Source organism: Sminthopsis crassicaudata, chromosome 4 (genome assembly GCF_048593235.1).
Source record: "Sminthopsis crassicaudata isolate SCR6 chromosome 4, ASM4859323v1, whole genome shotgun sequence".
Lineage (NCBI taxonomy): Eukaryota > Metazoa > Chordata > Mammalia > Dasyuromorphia > Dasyuridae > Sminthopsis > Sminthopsis crassicaudata.
Genome location: NC_133620.1, coordinates 229,631,433 through 229,644,525, shown reverse-complemented (window position 1 = coordinate 229,644,525; position 13,093 = coordinate 229,631,433). Strand labels below are relative to the sequence as shown.

Genomic DNA, 13,093 nt, shown 5'->3' with positions numbered 1-13,093 from the left:
TGTGCTCTAAGAATATCAATAACCCTCTCTTGGTTCTCCTCTTATCTATCTGATTTCTCCTTTTTAGTCTCCTTTAACTGGCTTATCATCCATATAGCTTCCAACTTCATATTATCCAAAGGTTGTCCTTTTCTTTTCCTACATGAGTGTTTCCCTATCTCCTGGTTGGATAAGGAAGCATATGGACCACTGACTAGAATAATGTTTTTAAATGCATAAAATAAACTACATTGGATTATAAAACCAAATATTCTCAAATATAGCTAAGAAAATATTTTTTTTAATTTATGTATTCTAGATTAAGAATTCTTGTTCTACAATGAATCTGAATGCTTGCTCATTTCCCATGGGATTAATTATCTCTACAAAGTTGAGTCACAGATTTCACAGATATACAGATAAAGTCCTATTTCTCCTTCCTTCTATGACTAACTATCTGAAATGGTCCACATTTACCTGAATGATCCCTATATACTCAATGAATCTACATTCTAGAACAGATGACAAGTTATCTTGGCCAGCAAAGTTCCTGAGTGGTCCTGGAAGAAGATCTTGGTCTGATCCCATATAATTAGGTAACATTTAACCATAAGAATAAAAATACAACATGGCCAACAGTAATTTATGATTTTCTAAATCTATATATCTTCAGGGACCCCCTATGTGAATTTGACAACACTATTCTAAAAAGTTTGACAAGGAACCTTTTATTTGCTAAATAAAAACTTTTTTTAGTTTTCCCTCTCTGCAATTTCTCTGCAGCAATTGCCACTGTTGACTACCCTACCCTTGTTAGTGTAATTTAATTGAAGTAAAGGATTGTAAAACTGCAGATCCCTGCATAATACTCTTTTCCTTATGATATTCTGGTTCTCCCATTTCTGATCCATCCTTTTCTCTATTTGATAGTTCTTCTTCCATATCCTAAATCTGTAGCTTTCAAAGCCAGCTAACTGGCCTTCTAAGGTAGTCTCTACACTCTTTACAATGCTCATAAGGCAAGTCTTTGTCTTTAGCCATGTGCTCTACTTTAAACTACAATCTCATTTCTTAAACTGCCCAGACATTTCTCCTTGTTAGTCTCATTAAGTAAACCTTAAAATGTCTGAGAGTAGCCTTGTCAATAGGATCATTTCTTAGCCCTTACACCAGTCAGCACTTTAAAATTAATTTTTATATCAAATACCAAGTTCAATTATTTCTTCCCAATGTTTTTCAGATTGTATCTGTGGCTATCTTTCTATTCCCACAAAAGCATGCTTCATTGCCTAAATCGATACCATTTTAAAAGTCTCTAGCCTCCTGTCTTCAGTGTCTTCCCAATATAATGTATTAAGCATATCAAGGATAGATTAAATAACCTGATTTCCTTAAAACGTTGATTTGTTCTATCATTCCTCTCCTTTAAAACTTAAAAATGAAAGCCCAGACTCCTTACTATTATCTTTAAGGCACTATTTAATATGTTCTCAACTTGCTTTTCCAATCCAGTATCTTAACAGATACATACGAGAAGCTTTCACTCTACCCATGCCAGTTTACTAACAGTCCCTGAAATGTTTTCCATAGTTTGACTTCCAAGTCTTTATCCCATGTTACCTGCCTGTAAAGCTTTCCTCACTCCTCTCTACCTAGTTAATTTGCATTCATATTCCAGTCTAACTCAAGTATCATCTCCTTTATAAATTTTCCCACAGTAATTTCTTTCTCTTCTGAAATTAGTACTATATACACATTTATATATGTGTGTATATGTAGTATGTGAATATATAATGCTTATAATATTGCCTTATGGACTAAGTAAATTTAATCATACAGACTCCACGCAATTAACAATTACATGTTTAACTGTTAACAAATTTAAGTCAGACTAGCAAACTCAATAAAGCCAACTAGAGAAGGAAGAGATTCTTTTTATTAACAAAGAAGGGGTCTCGGTAGAGGCTTTAAAAAAAGGGGGCGGAGTCACAATTGATAGGTTGTATGTTTGGAGCAAGAACATTGTAAGTGACCACACAGAGAAGGCGGGCTGACATTTAGGTGAGGCTAATCTTTGCCTAACAAAGAATGCTAATTGTTTTATGGGATAATCTTTACATTGTAGTGTTTGCTAGAGATTCACAAGTAAAAGACTAAGGTCTTCCCAAAAGGTCTGCCCAAAGAAGAAAAGATGACTGATTACATTCAATCAGAGTTAATCAGGACCCAAAACATGACTAAATGGGGCATGGCCTAAGACCCACAGGTGGCCAATTATCATCAGATTGGTTTTGGCTTAAGGCCTGGTCCTTAAGAAAGAAATCTAGCCAGTAAACCCCAAGATATCTTGGAAGGGTTGATATGGTTTTCCTCCTAACAATCTCAAAGACCATATACATATCAGGTACTAAATAATTACCAAATGATTACCAAAATGTTTCACAAATACAAACTATTATATAGATTTGTACTAGAGGCAACATGGAAAAAAGCTTTGGATTTAGAATCAGGGGATTTATACTCTTGACTTACTACCACTACCTTCAGTGACCTCAAACAAGTCATTTACCCTTTTAGGGCCTCAATTTCTTCATCTGTAAATGAAAAGGATTACATAAAGTATGTATTCTAGTCCGATAACATCTAAATCTATGATCCTCATCTATAAAACTAGTTAATTTAGATAATCCCTAAGGAGCTTTTCAGTTTTAAAATTCTATGATTCTTACATGAAATACTTAAATGACTAGCCAGAATAAAAAAACAATCTTTTTTAATAACACTAAAATTGTTTTTCACATAAGGTTATGAGACACCCTTTATTATAATTTTTCTAAAAACTGTTATTTTTCTCTCTTTACTATTTTATCAAAAGCTTCACTGAATTTGTAAATAGCAAATGTATTCTAAACCTCTATTAGTACAATGTTGTTGTTCAGTTATATTCTACTTTTGTGAATACATTTGGGGTTTTCTTGGCAAAAATACTACAGGGGTGTGCCATTTCCTTTTCCAGTTCATTTTACAGATGAAGAAATTGGGGCAAACAAGGTTAAATGAGTTGCCTGGGACTGGGTTTGAACTCGAATCTTCTTGACAGCAGGTCTGCTGTGCTATATACACTGTGCCATGTAGCTGCCTTAAAATTTGGATAATTTTTTTACTTTTAAGGGAAACTTTATTGGATCTGACAGATATTTTCTCCCATATAAAAAGAAATAAAATTTAACATCTATTCAAATTATTTTCAAAACAGAATACTGAATTTTCTAACCCTACCTGCTGCTGTAACATAAAAACTTTTCAAAATGTTTATTTCAACAATCATATGAAATGGGACAAATACACAAGATCAGTAATTTCAACCAACACCTTCCACACTGCCAAATGTGCTGATTCTTTGCTCTTTTATGAAATGTGGTGCAAATCCTAAAGTAGATTTTAATTTCAAAAAAGTTGATAATGAATTATTTTTAATTACCTTAAAATGAGAATAAAATAAAAAATTTTAACTTTGGGGGATTCAACAACAATAACAAAAAGTACTTAGGAATTTGGATTTGCACTCCACTCCACAGTAGGGCAGAAATATAATAAAGCAGGATAGGAAGCGTATTCCAAGGTAATAGTGATTTGTGGTCTGGTGTGAATGCACGTATTTTCTGCCGTCACTCAAAAATTTTTGTGAAAACATTAATTTATGGATTTTTAAAATGAGACTAAATCGTTCTTCAACCTCTGCTAGGAGGGTGTGAGAGACGGAAAAAAAAAAAAAAAGGTTTGTCCTGCTGCCAAAGTACTGAGGAACTTTAAAATTAGTTTGGTTTGAAAATAAGTTCCCGTTTCCGCATTTCATCTACTCAACTTAAGCACAAGGAGACTTTTCTCCAATCGTGGTAACTTATAAAAACCACGGTTTGGATCTCTGGGCCACAGGAGCCCCAGAACAAGTGAGGGCGAGGGGGCAGGCAGTGGACGAGGGGTAGGAAGCCCCAACCAAAGGTCAGGGACACGACATCCACGAAGGCAGGTGGCGCCAGCACCAATTAACCAACTGACCACTCATCTGCAGAGGGCCTAACCCAAAGCCTCCTCTCGCCCGGTCTTTAAATCAACCCTCGGGCGGGGCCTAACCCAGTCGTACGTACACACTCACTCACACACACACAGACACACACACACAGCTCGGCCTGGTGGGGCAACATGGACCCCCTCCGGGGCTCAGGCTCGCCTCCCCGCCCCCTGACCGCCCCTCACCAGTCGCTAGATAAAACAGCGCCGGCGGTCTCCACGGGGTCTGCACTCGGCGGACTGGGCACTCATCCTCAGTGACAACAGCAGGGGAACCCGAGAAGCGCCAGCAGAGCTAGTTCCCAGCGCCCTGTTCGGAGGCTCCGGTGGTGGCCAACAGCGATGACCCTCAACGAGCAGCCAAAGCCGAGGAGGCGCCAGACCAGAGGAGAGAGGGAGTCGGTGTAAAGGGGGTGGGACCCACCCTGAAACAAAACGGACGCCGATTGGCTGAAGCTCACAGATGCCTCTTGGGGATTGGCTAAGCTATGGCCAAGGTTCCCCGGGCCGCGGCCCTTTCCTTTACAAGGCTCTTCCTCCACGTCCACCTCTTGTCCCTCCCCCACAGGATTCCCAGCTGCCCTTTATTGATTCTGGCCCTGACCCCGGTCCCACCGGTGGGAAGCACTTAAAGGAACTATGTATAAGCAAGTCGGAGCGGAAGGGGCCTTGGAGAGACCTGCCACGCGCCCGGTGAGATGGTATCCCGGACCAAGCTGCCCGGCTTCTCTGACCAGCCCCCGGGGTTGGCCACCTCCCCGGCAGTAGTGGAGCGGCAGGTGTGATCTCTGGAAACTGAATCTAGCCTGGAACCGGAGGGACAGGCGCCCACGAGGCGGGGGATTTGCTTCTCCCCGGCCCCCACCCCCACTCCCCGGGCTGTCGCGCCACCTTTCCCCTCCTGCCCGATTGCGCACGGGTCATGCAAGGGCCAGGGGCATCATCTTCCTGCACTGTCACCATGCCCGTCCCGGAACCCTGGAATGCCGCCCGGCGAAGCCATGTGTCTTTTCTTGGTTTGACCTGTCAGGAGGAGTGACCGCCTCTTCGGAGGCGGGCTTTGGACGCGGACCTTCCAATCCCAGTCAATTGCCACGTTAGGACCGGCGGCTGTGCTCCATTAGAGCTGCGGTCTGGAGCTGGAAGGGTCATCGGAGGCCGCACGGTCTAACGCCTCTTTTTACAAATGAAGAAATTAGCTGAGAGCGGTTACTAGATTTTTTTGTTTTGTTTTGTTTTTTTTAAGTAGCTTTTTTTTTTATTCCAAATACTTGCAAAGATAGTTTACAACATTCACCTTTTCATGTGTTCCATATTTTTCCCCTCTCTCCTCCCCTCTTGTCTCCCCTAGACTGTAAACAGTCCAATGTAGGTTAATCATGTGCAATTCTTCTAAAGATAACTCCGTAAGAATCTGTTAAGTCACAGAAAGAGTCAGAGGTGGAATGTAAACCAAAGCGCTCCAATTTCAGCCTCCAAAGATGTTATTCAAGATGTATCTGTTTTACTATCATCTAATGTTGAGGATTTGAGAAGGGAGGGAAAATGACGAGGAATTTTAGTTTCCACATCTAGAGATAATGGCTTCCACTTACTTTTCTGGCCTTAAATTGCCTGAGGCTTGGAGTAGTTTTGTTCACTTTTTTTCTAAGCCCTTTACAATCTGACTTCCAACTTTATCAACTCATCATTCAGTAGAAACTGCTTTCTCCAAAATTACCAATGATCTCTTATTTGCCAAAGTACCCTTTCCTCTGGATTTTTTTTTTTTTTTAATAATAATATTGCTCTCTCTTCTAGTTCAATTACTACTCTATGACCTCTCTTTAATATTCTCTTGGAATGTTCTGGCTCTCATCTCTCTTGGTGATCTCATTAACTCCCATGAGTTAAATCATCATATCTATATAAATGATTTTGAGATCTATATATTGAGCCCTAGTTTTTCTTCTGAGTACTGGTCCTCCTGATGAGGTAATAGGGAACCTCAAAATGATGAGGTAACTTGAACCAAATCATGAGATAAATACCTAATAATGAGGTATATACCTCAATAGGATTAAGTGAGGTCTAGTGGCAGGATTCAGGGTACAGGGAGTCACATGGAGCTCCCCTGCAACCCCCTTAGGATTCGGCGCAAGGATACAAAGTTAAAACAGGTCTAGTGGCAGCGAGAGTCCCCTGTAAATGAATTTACAGGCCCGAAAACCTAGATGGGTAAAAGATGTTTATTGCAGGGTTTGGAAGCAAGGTTAAGGTCTGGTTAGTAAAAGGCATTAGATAGAGGAAGATATACACCGAAAGCCGCTGGGACAGAGAATCTCTGATGCAAGCATCTTGGCTGGCATCTTTCAAATCTCTGAACCAAAGATGGTTCTTACTTTGCTCTTTTTATCTGCTTGAAGAAGTAATGGGCGGAGCTCAGATTAATTCCTAGAAGGCCAGATTTTTGGCGGGCTTTATCCAAGCCAGCTCAGATCCAGTGGGGGGCTGGGTACAAGCCCAGACTAGTTTGACCAGATCTTGTATCAAAGGTCCAAGTCCCAAAAGAAATTGTAGATCAAACAAAGAATACCAAAGGGGCTACCGCCCTCAACACTCCTAAATTATAAGCTGCCTTTTGGACATCTCAAACTCAAGTCCAAAGCAGAAATCATTATCTTTCCCCTCCAGATTCTCACCTCTTTCAAACTTTCCTATTATTATCAAGGGAACCAGGATCACAAAGTTGAAGTCATCCTCACCCCTCATTCACAGTCACCCCACATATCCAATGTGCAGTCAAGGTTTGTCATTTCTACCTTACAATATTTCTCATATATGACTATTCACACTGCTATCATCACTTCTAGCATGGACTTTTCCATTAGCCTACACAAAGAAGAGAGAATTCCAGATAGAAGCCATAATATAAGCAAAAAAGAAAAAAAATGTCATTAAGCTCTAGCCCAGGGGTTCTCAAGCTAAGGCTGGAGGGCCAGATAGATGCAGCTGCTGAGGACGTTTATGCCGCCTCTGGGTTATGGCAAAGGGGCTGAGGGGCAGAGATAGAGTGTGAGTTTTTGTTTTTACTATAGCCCCGCCCTCCTACAGTCTGAGAGACAGTGACCTGGCCCCTATTTAAAAAGTTTGAGGACCACTGTGTGAGGATGTAGTTATAAAAGTGAGATTTCTATCCCTCAAGTTATTTTTGAAGTTGATAAGGAAGTGGAAAGGGGTAAGAATAATAGGTTTATAGATACATAAATATATGATATAAAATTGTAATAATAAGTTGAGCCTAAACAATTGAGAAACTTTATCCCTTCTCTGTACCCTACAGAATGGACCCTCTCAGTCCTAAACAGAATATGAAGGCCAACTGGGTTCAATCCTAAGGGGACCCAGCATTACACCCTTACGTTCATTAAACCCCAACCCAAGTGCCTTGGAATAAATTATTTAAAGCTTAGATTTTAGTTCACATATTTTTCTCCTCAAAAAACAGAATTAAAAAGATTAACTATGTAATATGAATCAGGTGTGAGATAGACATTTATTTTCTACATACCCACAAAAAAATTCTGAAAGTTATTAAAGAGTGCATATTGGAAATATACTTTTAAAAGGATTCAATTACTTAATCTGTATTTAAAATCTCATAGAAGGCTGATATTTAAGCTTCATTAGAAAAGAAGCAACCCATGCAGCCTTTGTAGGACCATAGCCTTATCTCTGGCCAAATAACTTCTAGTCTTCTAAAGTTCTTCAATGTTAGGTGTGGTTAGCAGAGGAATTGATAAAAATTAATCCCTGAGACAGTCAGGGAGAAGGTTCCCACAGAGATCATTTGGCTCCGTGGTCCCAACCTCTCCTCTGGGGAAGTTATCCAGTCTGAAATCCAAGTTATGTCAAACCCATGACGCTTACCCTCTGTAGGGGTCTCCAGCATACTCGTCCTGCCATTCCCTGTCAGAAAACCCACTCATATCTATGAGATTAAATTTTTCCTATAAACTCTACTTGTGAGCCACTCTATGGCTACTGCCTTCCTTTGGATCCCTTCCACACAGCACTCTACCTTGTGGGGTCTTTCTCCTTACCCCTCCCCCATGCCACATGGTATCTCTCCAAACTTCACTGGGCTTCTCAACCTCACTTCTCCTCTTCACAATTAACTAATTATTTTAGGGTGCTAAGTCCCTTTCAGAATTTAGCCTACCACCTAAGGGCATCCTCAATCACATGGGGTGCTTTTCACCAGGTAATTGTGAGTTCCACTGAGGAACTTCTTTCATATATACTCTCCTATTCTATTTCATATTCATCATTCCTGGTGTCTATTGTATTCCTTCATTTTGTCTGAAACCTCTTTCCTAAATAAATTTATTTTTTGCTAAAGAAAATGGCCATTGTGAATGATTCACATGACGGAACCTCAATTTTTAGTGCCTACCATCATCTGGGGTCTACATCACCCACATCATTTATATCATTTTGGTGCATGAACCAAATCAATCTTACTGCTAATAATCATCTCTGATGAAGAAACTCTCCTTGCCATCAGTTGGCTAGACTACCAGACCTCTCAAATCCATGTGGCTATCTCCAAACTTCCATATGTCCATATGGAGATTGTTGCTCAGTTATCTACTTAGAAAAGAAAACTCAAAATGCAGAATAAGAAGATTAAGTCGTAGTGCAAGCTTGTCAGTAGGTACCATTATTTCCAGCTGCTATGCTTTAACTTTCTCCCTGGATATGAAAGGACCAGGCCATTCCCTATCCTTGATTGAAAATCTCAGTTACATGATTCCACTTGGAGTATTGAAGAAAGAAGGAAAAGTCAGAAGTTGACTCTTTTTTTTCTACCTGAACAAGTACTTTATCTCTCTATTACTATCAGGAGGTGCAAGAGGACTACTCAGAGCTTTCTGCATCATATCAAAGTCAAACAATAAACATTTATTAAACAGCTATTTTGTGCCAGACATTGTGCTGAATACTCAGGGTAGAAATAGAAATAAAAAGAAAGACAATCCCTATCCTCAAGAAGCTAGCAATCTAACAGGAAGACAACACACAACAGGAAGTTGAAAATAGTTCAAAAGATACCTCACAAAAGATCATAATAAAGGTCAAAGAAGTCCACAAATAGTGTTTTAGAGCTCATAGATCTGCCCTCAGATCAGGGGGCAGAGAGTACTGATAAAATGTAAATACCAAAATTGTTTTGAATTTTCATTATGTTGAAATTTCTCAATGATGAGTTTATTGGACCATGATGATGTCATGGAGAAATTCAAAGCAGTTAACCTTGTGGGAAATGAGGAGAGGAATGCCTTTAGTTCTCTCCTTAAATAGAAATTTTGATGTTCATAGCTCTACCTTCAGAAAGTGACAAACCTTTTTCAGCACTGAGATATCAAAGGTTCAAAAACATCCAGGAAATGTATCTTCTCCCCAGTCCCTGAATCCTGGGCCAATCAGAACCAGGAAATACAACCTTGAACATACTCCGTGGGATGGCACTGCTTATGTTATCATTATCATCATCATCATCAATGACATTTATTTAGATCTTTAAGATTTCCAAAGTGATTTACAAAAATAATTCTCATTTGATAGCAAATTAAATATACAATGCCTTGGAGAAAGTGACTGACAACTGGGGAAATCAGGGAATAGCATGAGCTTAGCCTTGAAGGAAATTAGGGATTTAAGAACAGAAAAAGAATTGTACTTACTGGAATAGATTGTTCAAAGATGAAGAAGTAAACTGTAGAATACTATAATACAATTAAGTATTATATAAATAAGAAGTAAAATGTAGAATACTATAATACTCCAGACTAGCTCCCTGGAGGGCCTCAAGATCAGCCAGAGTTGGGATCAATCAAATTCCTTGGTCTTTAGGGGGAGAAATGAAAGACTCAGGCAAGCTGCCACACAGCTTGCCAAAGATGTATCCTGGATTCTGGAGTCCAGAGTCTCCAGCCTCTCTCCTCCAGCCCTCCAATCCTTGCCTATAATTATCTCACTACCAAAACATTCAGAGCCATCACATCACCATCTCATCTAAATATGTATAGAGAGCCATTATCTCACATCGAATAGGTAATTAGCCTTAAGTGCTCTCTTGTCTGGTTGAAACACACCTTTTTCAGAGTTTCAGCCATCTACAGAATACTGTATACAAAGAATTGCAAGTAAATATGGGGTGAGATTGTTCAGCCTAGAATGATAGACTGGAGTTGAATTGTAAAAAAAATGTCAAGTGGCAAAGAAGGTTGTAATTTATCTTAAAGGCATGGCAATGGGAAGTCATCAAAGGTACTTTAGTAATAGTTACATGGTCATACTTGAACTCTATGAATATCAGTTGGGCCTCTATGGAGAGGATGGATTGAAAAAGAGGACTCATTAGCTCCAGGAAGACTAGGAGGCTATTACAATACTCCAGTCCAAGAGATGCTGATTATCTTACCTTGGGTAGTTGTGGTATGGTTAGAGAGGAGAGAGATGTGATAGTTGTTAAAAATACAAGTATTAGAAACTGCTTGGATATGGATATGAGGAGTAAATATCTACAATAAAATTTCCTCCAATTTGAAAATAATCATTTGGATTAATTGCAATTTTTAAACAAAATTATTCATCAATAATAATGTCATTTTTCATTTTTAAGAAAAATACTAAGGACCTATCATTTATACATAGGATATATACTTTGAATTATTAAAATAGTCATTTCAGAAAACCTTCTATGGGGTAACAAGGATGTTTGTATTAAAGTGGCTATATGGAGGTTGTTAATCAGGCACCTACTGGAAAAGAAGGTAATACAATAGGAAACAAAAAATGTAGAAGGCAGAGTGTAGAAGCATGATGAAGTCCAAAGAAGTCCACAAGTAATGTAGGTAGAGGGAAAGTAGGAGTGAGATTTTCGAACTCAGGAATCAGAGAGGCATGCAAGTACTAAGGTTGATTTGATTTTGCAGATTAGTGCAAAGAAAAAAAGGTCTGTGATTAGAGATATCTACACTAAACCTCATCTGATAATTGCAGGTGGAATCATGGTTTCCTTACACATACATATACATATGCATATACATGATATGATGATATGATAGATATATAAATATATGTACTGGCACACTGAGAAAAGGGCACTTTCAAGTATAGTCACACTTCAATTTAAGAAAAATTTATTGAGATTCTATGTTATGATGGCCTGAATTAAGCACTGTGAGGCATATTAAAAAGCCTAAGAATAGAGATGATTGCAGAGTTGTTTTAAAAAATATAGAGAGAAGAATTATGGGAAGATAGCAGAATAGGTAAAAACAAACATTTCCAAGCCCTCTAGATTTCCCCACAAACAAAACAAAATTGTGCCCGTGGTCCTGTGAAATACAAATAATATTTGGGACAGAACAGGAGTTCTCTTAGGAAAACTAAAAAAGATCAGAGACCCTAGTATAGAAGATTAACCAGTATGAAGTATTAACATTTCCAGGCTAGCCCTGCTGAAACCCCAATGTGACGACTGCTTTAGCTCCCTGGATACCTTAGAATCAGCCAGAGTCAGGATAAGCAAAAGTCCTTGGTCTTTATTCTTGGTCTTTAGTGGTAGAAGAGAAGGGGATGGATGTGTAGGATTTCCCAACCTCACCTCTTAGTCTCTCGCACAGAGTAAGTCTGCTTAGTCACTCTGCACCTCCTAGTCCCTCCCACAATTCTCGGTATACATCAAATGATTGGGCCAGCACAGGATAGTGGGAAGGGCCATTTTCCAAGCATATTCTTATATTGTCCAATCGGTAATTAGTCTCAAGTGCTCGATTGTCCCACCCCAGTGCGTTGACTCAAGAGTTTCAGTCCCTCACATCTCCCACTTTCTTTTAGAACACAAGTGGTCACATCCCCCCTGACTTTTCAGGGAAGGAGGTAAAAACACTGAAAAGGAAATAATCACGCCCTCCCTGACCTCTCAGGAAGGGAGATGAAAAGCACCAGAGGGAAGTGGGGATTGCTAGCGGGTTTCTGCGCTGAAGGATCTTATTAGAAACAGGTATGCACAAACCCATCAGCATGGGAGGTATTACACAAGCACATAGCAGTAATAAACAAGCTATTAGTGGTGACTCTCCCCACAGCCAGTGCAGGCTCAATGAGGTGTAACAAACTTGAATTGTACATGAAAGTAGTGATATAACAATCTAAATCAATACGGTTTTGTAAAAATTTCCAGAAGTCTTAGAAGGAGGGTATGGAAACATCAGTCACACATACTCCTTCAGCAATCAAGAGATAGTCCAAAACCAATCTATTATCCATTGCTTCACATGTCAGGGAATCCAATGATCCCCACGAGTTTTTGAAGTCCCGCAACAATCTTTTTATGTGTTAGGGAATCCAATGATTCCAGCAGATTTTGAAGTCCTGTAACTGTTTTATCATTTTTCAGAAAATCCAATGATTCCTGAGGACTTTCAAGTCCTACAACAATCTTAGAGAATCCAATGATTCCTGAGGATTTTCAAGTCCAACAATTTTTGATGTCCATGAGTCAAACGCCATAACCTCCAGGTTCTTTCAGTGGTGGGCACAGTCAGCAACAGAACCACCCGATGTTTCTTGGGTCTTCTTCATCTCAAGGGTCTGCTCCGTCTCTCTCCAATGGACAAGGTGAATATGGCCTCATTGGCACCCATCTGATTCCTTCTCCATCTGTGGAGATACAAGCAAACCCTCTCCCCCAAGCAGTTAACCTATCTGGTCCCTTCCATTCACCACTTTCTGGATCTCTCCACATCACCTAGCGATAATCTAAGGACAGTGGAGCTGCTGGCACTGGACACTGCCCTTCCAGTGGGTTATAAAACCTGTCTGCTGGAGTCAGTGCATCTTTGTCAAAAATCAAGAAGTTAATAGTATAAAGAGCTAGATCTAGAAGTTCTCTAGGGTTACCTGTGGCTCCCCCTTTCTTTTGTTTTTGGAGGAGTGTCTTAATATCTCTGTTTCTCCTCTCTACTATTGCCTGCCCTTGAGGATTAAAGGG

General features: G+C 39.7%; 1 protein-coding gene across 1 annotated transcript in view; it reads right to left on the bottom strand.

The window, feature by feature from the left end:
- Positions 1 to 4,474, bottom strand: part of IBTK (inhibitor of Bruton tyrosine kinase) — an 87,807-nt gene extending 83,333 nt beyond the window's left edge. Inside the window, 1 exon segment of the mRNA XM_074310439.1 lies at positions 4,237 to 4,474. The gene's annotated coding sequence lies outside the window, so the exon portion shown is untranslated.
- Positions 4,475 to 13,093: the final 8,619 nt, after the last annotated feature.